Consider the following 11,335-nt stretch of genomic DNA (forward strand, 5'->3'; position numbering starts at 1 on the left):
AAATGCTTCAGTTTTTCCCACTGAGTTTGGAATAATTATGAATTTCAAATATCATCTTATGAATCGTATGGTCCAGCCACATATAGTTTTTGTTTAACTTCTTGGCCCATCTTTTATCACAGAGCTCCATTTCTATCTCTGCTCTATAAAATCTAGGTGGTAACTGTGCTGATATTATATGTATACATTATATACTTTTTGAGCTTTTGGCTTTTCTCAGTATATCAGATATCTAAATAAATACTTTGCCATGAATATCAACAATCTTTTCATGACATTCACAGTAAATATTTCAGTAAGGCTTGAGTTTGGGGTTTGTGATTTAGCCTGGTCTGTGTTGGATACTACTATTGATCTAAAATGGCTTGGTCAGTAAGACTGGTGGAACAAAATGAAAAATGGCTCCACAAAGATCTCTGAAATTAGGAAATCAATTTTTTTGGAAATAAGTTATTTGCGTATATATTTAAAATAAGGATCTTGAGATAGACTTATTTTCTGGCATTATCTGAGTGGGGCTAATATATAATCACATGTGTCTTTGGGAAAGAGAAGCCAAGTATATGGGCCCATTTGTCAGAGCCATGAGCCTACTACATACTGGCACCTTCAAATGTATCTTCTTGGACCATGAAATCTAATGAACTTCTGCTAAATTTTGATACTACTGTAGTTGGAATTGGTGGCTTTTTTTTCATCATTTTTTCTCTTTGGAGTAGGACTGTCTATAATTTATCCTGTACTTGTGTGGTTATTATATTTTGGAAGAGATAAGTTTTTCAGTCTGACAATTACACAGATGAAAATGAGTTTTATCCTAGGACAATCATACACAGTAGAACACATATTTGATTTATATTACATAGACCATGAGATTTGAAATTCTGTCTGATGGTATTTTGATGGGAACTTTGAACTTGAGTTGATGAAATTAAGACATTTGGGGAAATTGGGATGTAATAAATGTGTTTTGTTTGTGTTAATGGATATGAATCTCTTGAGCCATAAAGAAGACAGAGGTAAATTAAAAATTGCATGATAGAGTCACGCGGAAGACACTGAATCACCCCACTCCAGATAGGCAGGTCTGCCCACGCCCTACCAAGGTCCTGAGTCATGCGGAATACGCCGAATAGGCCCACTGCACACAGGAAGGTCTGTGCACCCCCTACCGAGGTCCTGAGTCACACGGAAGACACAAAATCACCCCGCTGCAGAAAGGCAGCCACCTGGTTCCACACTACAAAGACGGAGGACACCAGACCACCAGACCAAGGTACTGAGTCCCACTGTTCATGGCCCAGAGGTAGGGGCTTCTGAGCCAGCGTCCCACTGCTTCTGGTCCAGAGGAAGGGGCTTTCCCATTCACCATCCCTCCTGCTGCTCCCAGTCCACAGGAAAGGGCTTTTGGGTCACCATCCCTACTGCTGCTCCCAGCCCCTGTCCCACCTCACCCAGCTCAGAGGAGATAATCCCTGCAGGCACTAACAGCCCCCCACCCCAGTCAAAATGAGAAAACACATAAATAAGTCTCAAAACCAGACTTCCAGATCACCTACAGCAACCCCAAAGGGAAATGAGATGGAACACTCTGATACTCAAACACCCAGACCCACTGAACTGGCAACAAAAGGGGATCTGGAAAAAATGAAATCAGAAATCATTTCTCAGATAACAGGAGAAATTGTACCCCTAGTGAAAGACATGATTAATAAATCTAGAGAGGCACTCAGGAACATGATGGAATTCCAACATAAGAAACAAATGGAATCCATAAAACAGATGCAAATAGATTTCCAGGAGATGAACAACTCCATTGAAAGTTTACACAGCAGAATGAGCCAATGTGAGGACAGAATTTCAGATATAGAAGATAAGATTGCAATTAGTGACCAGGAAAAGAAAAATTGCCTCAAAATTATAAAGGAACATGAGAAATCAATCCAGCAGCTGCTAGATGATGCAAAGAAGAATAACATAAGACTGATTGGGCTCAATGAAGAAAGAGGAGAGAGTGGAGATGACATAAATAATCTCTTCACAGAAATAATGACAGAAAACTTTCCAAGCAGGAGAAAAGAGCTTGACATACAGATAAGTGAGGCATATAGGACTCCAAATAGCCTTGATAAAAAAAAATCTACACATAGGCATATAATTGTTAAGATTCCAGAAACACAACAGAAGAACAAAGTTCTCCAAGCAGTCAGAGAAAAGAAACAAATCACATACAAAGGAAATCCCATCAGAATCACAGCAGACTTCTCAACACAAACCATCAAGGCAAGAAGAGCTTGGAGTGACATATTCCAAGCCCTAAAAGAAAACAACCTTTAACCCAGATTGATGTACCCTGCAAAACGATCTTTCAAAATGGATAGAGAAATAAGATACTTTCATGGTAAAGAGCACCTTGCGAACTTCGAGAATACCAAACCAGCACACCAAAGAATTTTACACAATATCCTAGGAACAGACATTGAGGATCACAACCCCAGGAAGCAAAGCAGAATGAACCCATCTGGCATGACAAGAAATTAAATGGAAAGGGGGAGAACCCAACAACAACAACAAAAGTCATGGCAATGACAAGTCAATAAGTTTCAGTTATGACCATCAATGTTAATGGTCTCAATTCACCAATCAAAAGAAATAGACTGGCAGAATGGGTCAAGAAGCAAAATCCAACAATATGCTGCATACAAGAAACACAATTCAAAAGGAAACTCATAGACTGAAAGATAAAGGGTGGAAAACAATACTCCATGCTACAGGAACCCCCAAAAAAGCAGGAGTAGTTATCCTCTTTGCAGATCAAGTAGAATTCAAACCAAAACTGATTAAGAGAGAGGAAGAAGGACACCACATCCTTGTAAAGGGAAGAATCCAAGAGGAAGAGATGACAATCATAAATATTTATGCACCAAACACTAGTGCACCCAACTATATAAAACAAACACTAACAGACATGATAAGTCATATATGCACTAACACAATTGTAGTGGGGGACCTCAACACCCCGCTGTCACAAATAGATAGATCAACTAGACTAAAAATAAGTAATGAAATACTAGAACTCAATCGAACTCTTGAACAAATGAACTTAACAGATGTTTACAGAGTCTTCCACCCCACAAAATCAGAATACACATTCTTCTCAGCTGCACATGGGTCATTCTCCAAAATAGACCACATACTCACACACAGAACATGTTTAAGTAAGTGCAAAGGAATTGAAGTTATCCCCTGTATATTATCAGACCATAGTGTGATGAAATTGGGAATCCATAGCAAAAGAAACTAAAAAAATTTCATAAACACATGACAATTGAACAACATACTTCTGAATAACCAGTGGGTCACAAAGGAAATTAAAGAAGAAATCAGACAGTTCCTTCAATTAAATGACAATGACAATACAACATCTTGGAATCTATGGGACATAATGAAAGCAGTCTTACAAGGGAAATTCATAGCAGTGAATATGCATATTAGGAAAACAGAATGAGCCCAATTAAACAACATGATGCTGAACCTCAAGCTTCTAGAAAAAGAAGAGCATGACAACCCCAGATCTCATACAAGGGAGGAAATTATAAAGATCAGAGGAGACATCAATGCAATGGAAACTAAGAGAATGATACAAAAATCAATGAAGCTAAGAGTTGGTTCTTCGAAAGCATCAACAAAATTGACAAACCTTTAGCCAACCTTGTCAGAAAAAGGAAAGAAAAGGCCCAAATCCATGCAATTAGGAATGAAAAGGGTGAAATGACAACAGACCCAGCAGAAATCCAGATGATCATCAATACCTACTTCCAGAACCTATACACCAATAAGATGGAAAACACAGAAGAAATGGACAGATTCCTAGATACATATGAGTTACCAAAGTTGAACGAAGAAGACATAAAAATTCTGAACAACCCAATATCAACCAATGAAATTGAAAATGTAATTAAAAACTTAACAACTAAGAAAAGCCTGGGCCCTTATGGCTTCATCTCTGAATTCTACAAGACATTTAGAGAGGAACTGCTGCCACTACTGTTGAAACTCTTCAATGAAATTGAAAGGGAAGTAATACTCCCAAATTCATTCCTGGAAGCAGGCATCACCTTGATCCCCAAAGCAGAGAAAAACCCAACTGAAAAAGAGAACTATAGGCCAATCTCACTAATGAACATAGATGCAAAAATCCTGAATAAGATACTGGCAAAGAGAATGCAGAAGATCATCAAGAAGATCATACACCCTGATCAAGTGGGATTCATCCCAGGGATGCAGCGATGGGTCAATGTAAAAAAATCAATCAATGTAATACACTATATCAATAGAGCCAAGGACAAAAACCATATGATTATCTCCATAGACACAGAAAAAGCATTTGACAAAATCCAACATGCATTTATTATAAAAACCCTACAAAAAATTGGAATAGATAGTCTCTACCTCAAACTGACTGAAGCCATCTATGAAAAGCCAACAGCCAATATCATATTAAATGGTCAAAAACTGAATTCCTTCACACTAAAATCAGGAACAAGACAAGGATGTCCACTATCACCACTCTTGTTCAATATAGTTCTGGAAACATTAGCCACGGCAATTAGGCAAGAGAAAGAAATAAAAGGAATAAAGATAGGTATTGAAGAAGATAAAATTGTCATTATTTGCAGATGACATGATACTCTGTATAGAAGACCCCAAGAACTCCACCAAAAGTCTTCTAGACTTAATAACCAAATTCAGTCAAGTAGCTGGTTACAAGGTCAACACACAAAAATCAATAGCTTTCCTGTACACCAATGACAGACTCACTTAGAGAGAAATAGGGCAAATAATTCCTTTCACAATAGCATCCAAAAAACTGAAATACCTAGGAATCATGCTAATGAAAGAAATCAAAGACCTCTTCTCTGAAAACTATGGCACTCTGAAAAGAGAGAGTGAAGATGTTATCAGAAAATGGACAGACATCCCCTGCTCCCGGATAGGAAGGATTAATATAGTGAAAATGGCCATACTTCCAAAACTGCTATATAGATTTAATGCAATTCCAATTGAGATCCCAGCAGCATACTTCATAAACCTCGAGAAAACAATCCAAAAATTCATTTGGAACAAGAAGAGACCCAGAATAGCAAAAACAATTCTAGGTAACAGAGACATGGCAGGGGGTATCACAATCCCCAACCTGAAACTCTACTACAAAGCTACTGTGATAAAAACAGCATGGTACTGGCAAAGAAACAGTCTTGAGGACCAGTGGAACAGATTAGAAGATGCAGAAACAACTCCAGACACACTCAGCCATCTCATCTTCAACAAAGGAGCCAAACACCCTCACTGGAGGAAAGATAGCCTCTTTAATAAATGGTGCTGGAAAAATTGGGCTTCAATTTGCCAAAGATTAAAACTAGACCTATATCTCTCACCATGCACTAAACTAAAATCAAAATGGATTAAAGATCTAAATATTAAAATAGAAACTCTGAACCAGTTGGAACAGAGGTTAGGTAGAACCCTTGAAGATACTGGTGTAGGAAAAGATTTTATGAACCAAACCTCAGTTGCCCATGAACTAGCACAAACAATCAACAAATGGGATCTCTTCTTATTAAAAGGCTTCTGCACAGCAAGAGAAACCACCAGCAGTGTGAAGAAACAACCCACAATGTGGGAAAAATCTTCACCTGCTCTTCCTCAGACAAAGGTCTACTATCTCGAATCTACAAAGAACTTAAAAAGATCAGACCTTCCAAATTTAAAGACCCAATCCAAAAATGGGCATCTGAAATGAACAGACATTTCTCATACAAAGAAGTAGAAATACTAAATAAATACACGAAAAAATGTTCAACATCACTGGTCATTTGAGAGATGCAAATGAAAACAAAGCTGAGATTCCACTTCACTCCAGAAAGAATGGCTGCTACTATGAAATCAACCAATAACAACTGCTGCTGGGGCTATGGGGAAAGAGGAACCCTGCTCCACTCCTGGTGGGAGTGTAGCCTGGTGCAACCACTGTGGAAATCAGTATGGAGATACCTCAAAGAACTAGGACTGGAAGTCCCATTTGACCCCACTATTCCACTGCTGGGGATCTTCCCCCCCAAATTAAAAGAATCATACCACAGTGATATATGTCCACCCATGTTCATAGCAGCCCAGTTTGTAACAGCTAAAACTTTGAAACAGCCCAAACACCATCAACTGGGGACTGGATAAAGAAAATGTTTTTTAATAAAATGGAGTGCTACTCAGCCATAAAAATGAGAAATTAGAGACATTTATAGCTAAGTGGATGCACATTGAGGTGATACTCTTAAGTGAAATAAATAGGACACACGTGTAAATACCGAATAGTTTCTCTGGTGTGAGAAACTGAAAGTGTAAATACGGACTAAAATGTATAATAGGTAATGTGAAATAGGATAAAAAGGGGCAAAGGGGAAGGAAGTGGGAGGGCTAGGGGAAAGGATAGAAGGGAATGGGATTAATATGAGAAAATGGAAAAGTAGGAACAAAATCTTTGTAAATAGGGAGGACTAGAGGGGTTGAAGGGAGGGCTGGGCAAGGGTGAAAAAATAAGAACCAAGAGAGACTATGTAAAGGTGCAAATGTCCAATAATGAATGTCATTATATTGTATACCTAAAATGTACAAATGATTAGAATGAATAATCAGTAATGTAAAATAGGAAGTAAAGGTCCAAATGGGTAGGGGTAGTGGGAGGGGCAGGGGAAAGGAAAGAAGGGAAATGAAAAATGATGAAAAATGGAAAATATGGAAATAAAGTCTTTGTAAATAGGGAAGGGTGGAGGGCATGAAGGGAGGGCTAGGAATGGGAAATAAATGATAACTAAGATGCATTATGTAAAGGTACAATTCCCAATGAGAAATGTAATTGTGTTGTATACCTACAATGTACCAATAAAAGAATTTAATACAAAAAAATTGCATGATAAAGATGTTGAAAGCTATTCACAAGAAATTTAAAATGTTGCCTTATTTAGAAAATAATTCTTTGAACATGTGGTTAAGTTAAATCTGTTGAAATAGAGAAATTATCCTAGATCATTTTAGTTGGACTTGAATGTAACCACAAGTGCCATTAAAAAGACTGAGGCAGATTATACAGGGACAGACAGAAGAAAAAAAAATATGAATATGGAGACAGAAATTAGAGCAATGTGGCCACAAAATGAAGAAAGCTGGCAGGCATCAGAATCTGGAAGACAAAAGAAATGGATTTTCCCCTAGAGCCTTTAGAGGAAGCTCACCAAACTTTTATTTTTAGTCCACTGATACTAATTTCAGAATTCTGGCTACCAAAACTATAGGTAAAACATTTAATCTGCTTTAAACTGCCCAGTCTTTGAGTAATCTATTACATCCTCCACAGGAAATTAACATCTTGGCTTGGATAATCTCTGCATTATGCTTCCTTTGTCCTCTAGGATGTTATCGCTGTGCTTAATTTCATGGCAATTTCACAAGAAAAATAAAAATCACAAATTATTAGGACCCTTACATATCTCTGCTTTTATCTAGTTTACTAATAGATCACTAGACTATGTAGCATGTCTGGCTACCTTAGAGTCAGAGTGGAGAAGAAATATAAAAAACCCAGGTACAGGGTAAAATGAATTCTCAGGTCCATTTTTTAAATCTATCATTGATGCTTAGGTTTATTTTGTATTGATGTATTACCTTTGTCTCTTTTGCTAAATCTCATTCATTTTTCAGATTTTTCTCTCTCTTAAGGACTTGGGGACTTTGTTTTACTATAATTTTATTTCCATTATAATATTATGACCCAGTTTTATTTTCATGAGTATAATATTTATTCCAGAAGATTTAATTTCACATACTCTCACTAGATTATAGTTTCAGTGGGGCCAACAAAGCAATTTTGACATATTTATGTATTTGGCAACTAATTTAGAATCTTAGGCAAGGTATAGGTTCAAAATATGGTAATTGTATTAAGAAAAATTATAGTCTGTTGTCTTAGATATGCTACACTGAAATAAAAAAACTAATATTTTTATCTCAAAGCATATTAAGTGATACAATTTTTTCTCTATACACTGTTTATGAACTTTTCATATCATACATTAAAAGTAGTATTAAAATTCAAAGCTGATTAATTTTAACTACCTGTCAAACATTTTCAGTAAGGTGCTACTCAATACCACATGATTATATTACAACTTGCTCCACATAATTTAAAGAATTATTTCAGATCTTATTTTTTTTATCTTTCTCTTACTGATTTTTCCAAGGTGGTTCAGGAAACTGTTTGAAAAAGTTATGAACATAATGAATGTCCTTATTGAGAGAGTATTTGTTCTTTTGCACGCAAACACTCGTTTAAACATTTACAAGGAGTGACAAAAAATATATGGTGAATATTTAAAATTTTAAAAGTATTATGTAAAAATTCATTGCCATTAATCTTCTTCAAAATACTCCTCCTCGCTTTGAATACACTAATCCCATTGTTCTTGTCACTTTCAGAAGCAGTTCTGCAAGTCCTCTTTCAATAGCGTCTTTAAAAGTCATAATAAACCTTTGCTTTTATTCAAAGTGAATGGGAATATCCTAAAATTGACGTTAGCTTGAACCAAAAATATAAGTAAATTTGAATGTTAAGTGAATTATTCAAAGTTTCAAACATACACATATGCATGCATAGATTCACACACATCTCTTCATATTTTTTTCACATTATTTTATTTATATCATTATATATTTGTTCTATTGACATTTTTTTACTATTCTTTTAAAGTTTCGTTAACACCACTTTATATTTGGTGTTTATTTCCAATTTGATAAATATTTATGAAAAAGAAAAGAAAAATAGTGTCTTGCTAACATTGGCTAAAAACAATTTTAGCCACTAGCCTCCGTCAGAGTCCCCTAAGAACTGTGCCAGTATGACTCTCCTCCAAAACCACTTGTAGAGTTCTGGGCCTTCCTACGAAGGCTGGCAAAGACTGCCAGCCATGAGACTTGAGCCAGACGGTGGGGAGCTTGCCTGATGCTGATTCAGATCCAGTTTTGATTGTGTTTTTAAAACTCCAAACTCAGTACATTTTTACTTTGGAAAGAAAACCAAATATTCCTTTTCTCCTTATCATCATAATATTGCTTTTGGATTGATAGTAACACTATAGAATTAGAATCACAAAATGAATGTCTATATTGGGAGAGTGTTTGCCCTTTTGCAGCTTCTAGACCATAAAGATCTCACAATTAAAAAAAAATGGATCTCATCCATTCAAACATAATTATTTATCAAACTTTCCCTGGCAAAAGCTTGTAGTACACAGTAGCTTAAATTGCACAGATGCAAGCAATACAAAAACTGGAGGTATTGAACCTAAATTAGCTAAGTGGCAGTGAATGAATTCAGTCATACTAGTAAACCTAGTGGCCAATGCAAAGTTTCTATGAGAGTAGTAGTTAAATGTCTGGGTAAGTAAACTTGATAAACTACAAAACATACTAAATTAGATCTTGTATTTATAAAATTTAAGATTATTAATAAAAGGAAAAAGGTCTAACAAAAATGTTGGGAACGTGTTAATAAATTAGTTGTACTCTGAATTAAGTACAAAACATTTTATAATCTTTGCATTAATGATATTAATTTTCTTAGGAAAATGGGCAAGCCATAAAAACAGAACAATTATAAAACACAAAAGTATATTTTATGTAACCTGATTTTATTATCTAAAAAAGCATCAATTAAAATGATTATTCAAATGTTTAGCCAGGTGCTGTGACACATGCCTGTAATTCCCAAGAGATTGAGTCAAGAGCATCCCTGAAAATTCCAGGCCAACCTAGAGTACATAGTGAGTTTGATACCAGCCTAAACTACATAACAAGACCTTGTTTAAAAAAGAAAAGAAAAAAAAATTGAAAATCTAAGCACCTAACTGTGAAGAAATTAGTGACCATTGAAAATTTCAAAATTTCAAAATACAATTGCTTCTGGGTTGATTCTCCAATAAATGTGAAATATTTTAGAATTTAAAATACAATTGATTATAGTCTATTATGGGAAAAATAAGTTTTATAGAAGATAATATTTCTTCTCTCACTGCTTAGTGGCGATTTAATTGCTTGGTTAATGAATTCTCTCAGACTTGAAAACATTTCAGTGTTTCTTAGGAGTAGAATTATTATTAAAAATAGTTCATTTCTGGGCCGGGGATTTAGCTCAGTGGTTTCGGCACCTGCTGCACAAACGCAAGGACCCAAGTTCAATCCCTGGTACAAAAAATAAAAACAAAAAATAGTTCAGTACTGGAAAAATGTATACAATAATAACTAACTCATAGGGTAATGTAAAGAAACTGATAGCATATTTTAAGGTTCAGGTAAACATTGAATAGATAATATTGTTTATCTTTAAAAGATATTACTGAACTTCACTAAATATAAAAGTTGTCTTTTACTAATTATATGCCTTATAGTAGTATATTGATGAATTAATGAATAGAAAACACTAATTTAAAATCTAATTCAATTTACTTTAATCATCTCTCAGTTCAAAATTTAAAACCTGAGAGGTTTTTCTGTGCTATGAAAAATTTTTAAATTACATATATAAAATTTTAGAATTACAGGTGTATATAATTTTAGATTATTATTTAGTTTTATCTCCTGTAAACTATTTGTTCTTTGGTACTCCATTTACTACTTCTATAATAATCATCATTATTGAAGGTGATGATTACACCAATTGTTTGTTTTTTTTTCTTTTTTTTACTTGGAGTGGCTGGAGCAAACTCCTATTCCAACTCCCAGCTCCAAAAATCTATTTAATATATTGCCTTTGGATAGAGGACGTATCAGATAATAAACTGTTAAGAACAGATAGTACACTTGATCTTAGCCAAAAGGCCATGTCAATTGCTTTGTTTTGTTTGTTTTTTGTGTGATTGGATACAGAGAACTTAGTCTTATGCATACTAGGAAAATGTCCTAACGCTGAACTATGTCACCTAAAACTGAGTTAATATTTTTATTAATTAGATCTAGGTTTTCTATTCCTCCTTTCTAAATATTTAGGTAATGGATATTAACACTGAGGCTAACTAAGAATAATAAGAGAGGGCAAAATGTGGTGAATTTTCTTAATATTAAGAAAAGAAAAAATTACTTATATTCAGTAGAGATAGTAGACTCGAGTAAATCTATACAATGTCCACATGCATATATTATTGGCAAACAAAAACTGTATATGTTTGTTTTGGAGTATTTTCTATCATAAAGTTATTTAAAGAAAAAGTAAACATGCGTGGATCTTACA

General features: G+C 35.0%; 1 pseudogene; it reads right to left on the reverse strand.

Annotated features, from left to right (window-relative positions):
- Positions 1-10,764: 10,764 nt before the first annotated feature.
- Positions 10,765-10,935, reverse strand: LOC147830398 (U2 spliceosomal RNA; annotated as a pseudogene).
- Positions 10,936-11,335: the final 400 nt, after the last annotated feature.

This window comes from Heterocephalus glaber, unplaced genomic scaffold, assembly GCF_053883595.1.
Source record: "Heterocephalus glaber isolate CG9 unplaced genomic scaffold, H.glaber_assembly_v1.0 deba00000122, whole genome shotgun sequence".
In the NCBI taxonomy this organism is placed as follows: Eukaryota; Metazoa; Chordata; class Mammalia; order Rodentia; family Bathyergidae; genus Heterocephalus; species Heterocephalus glaber.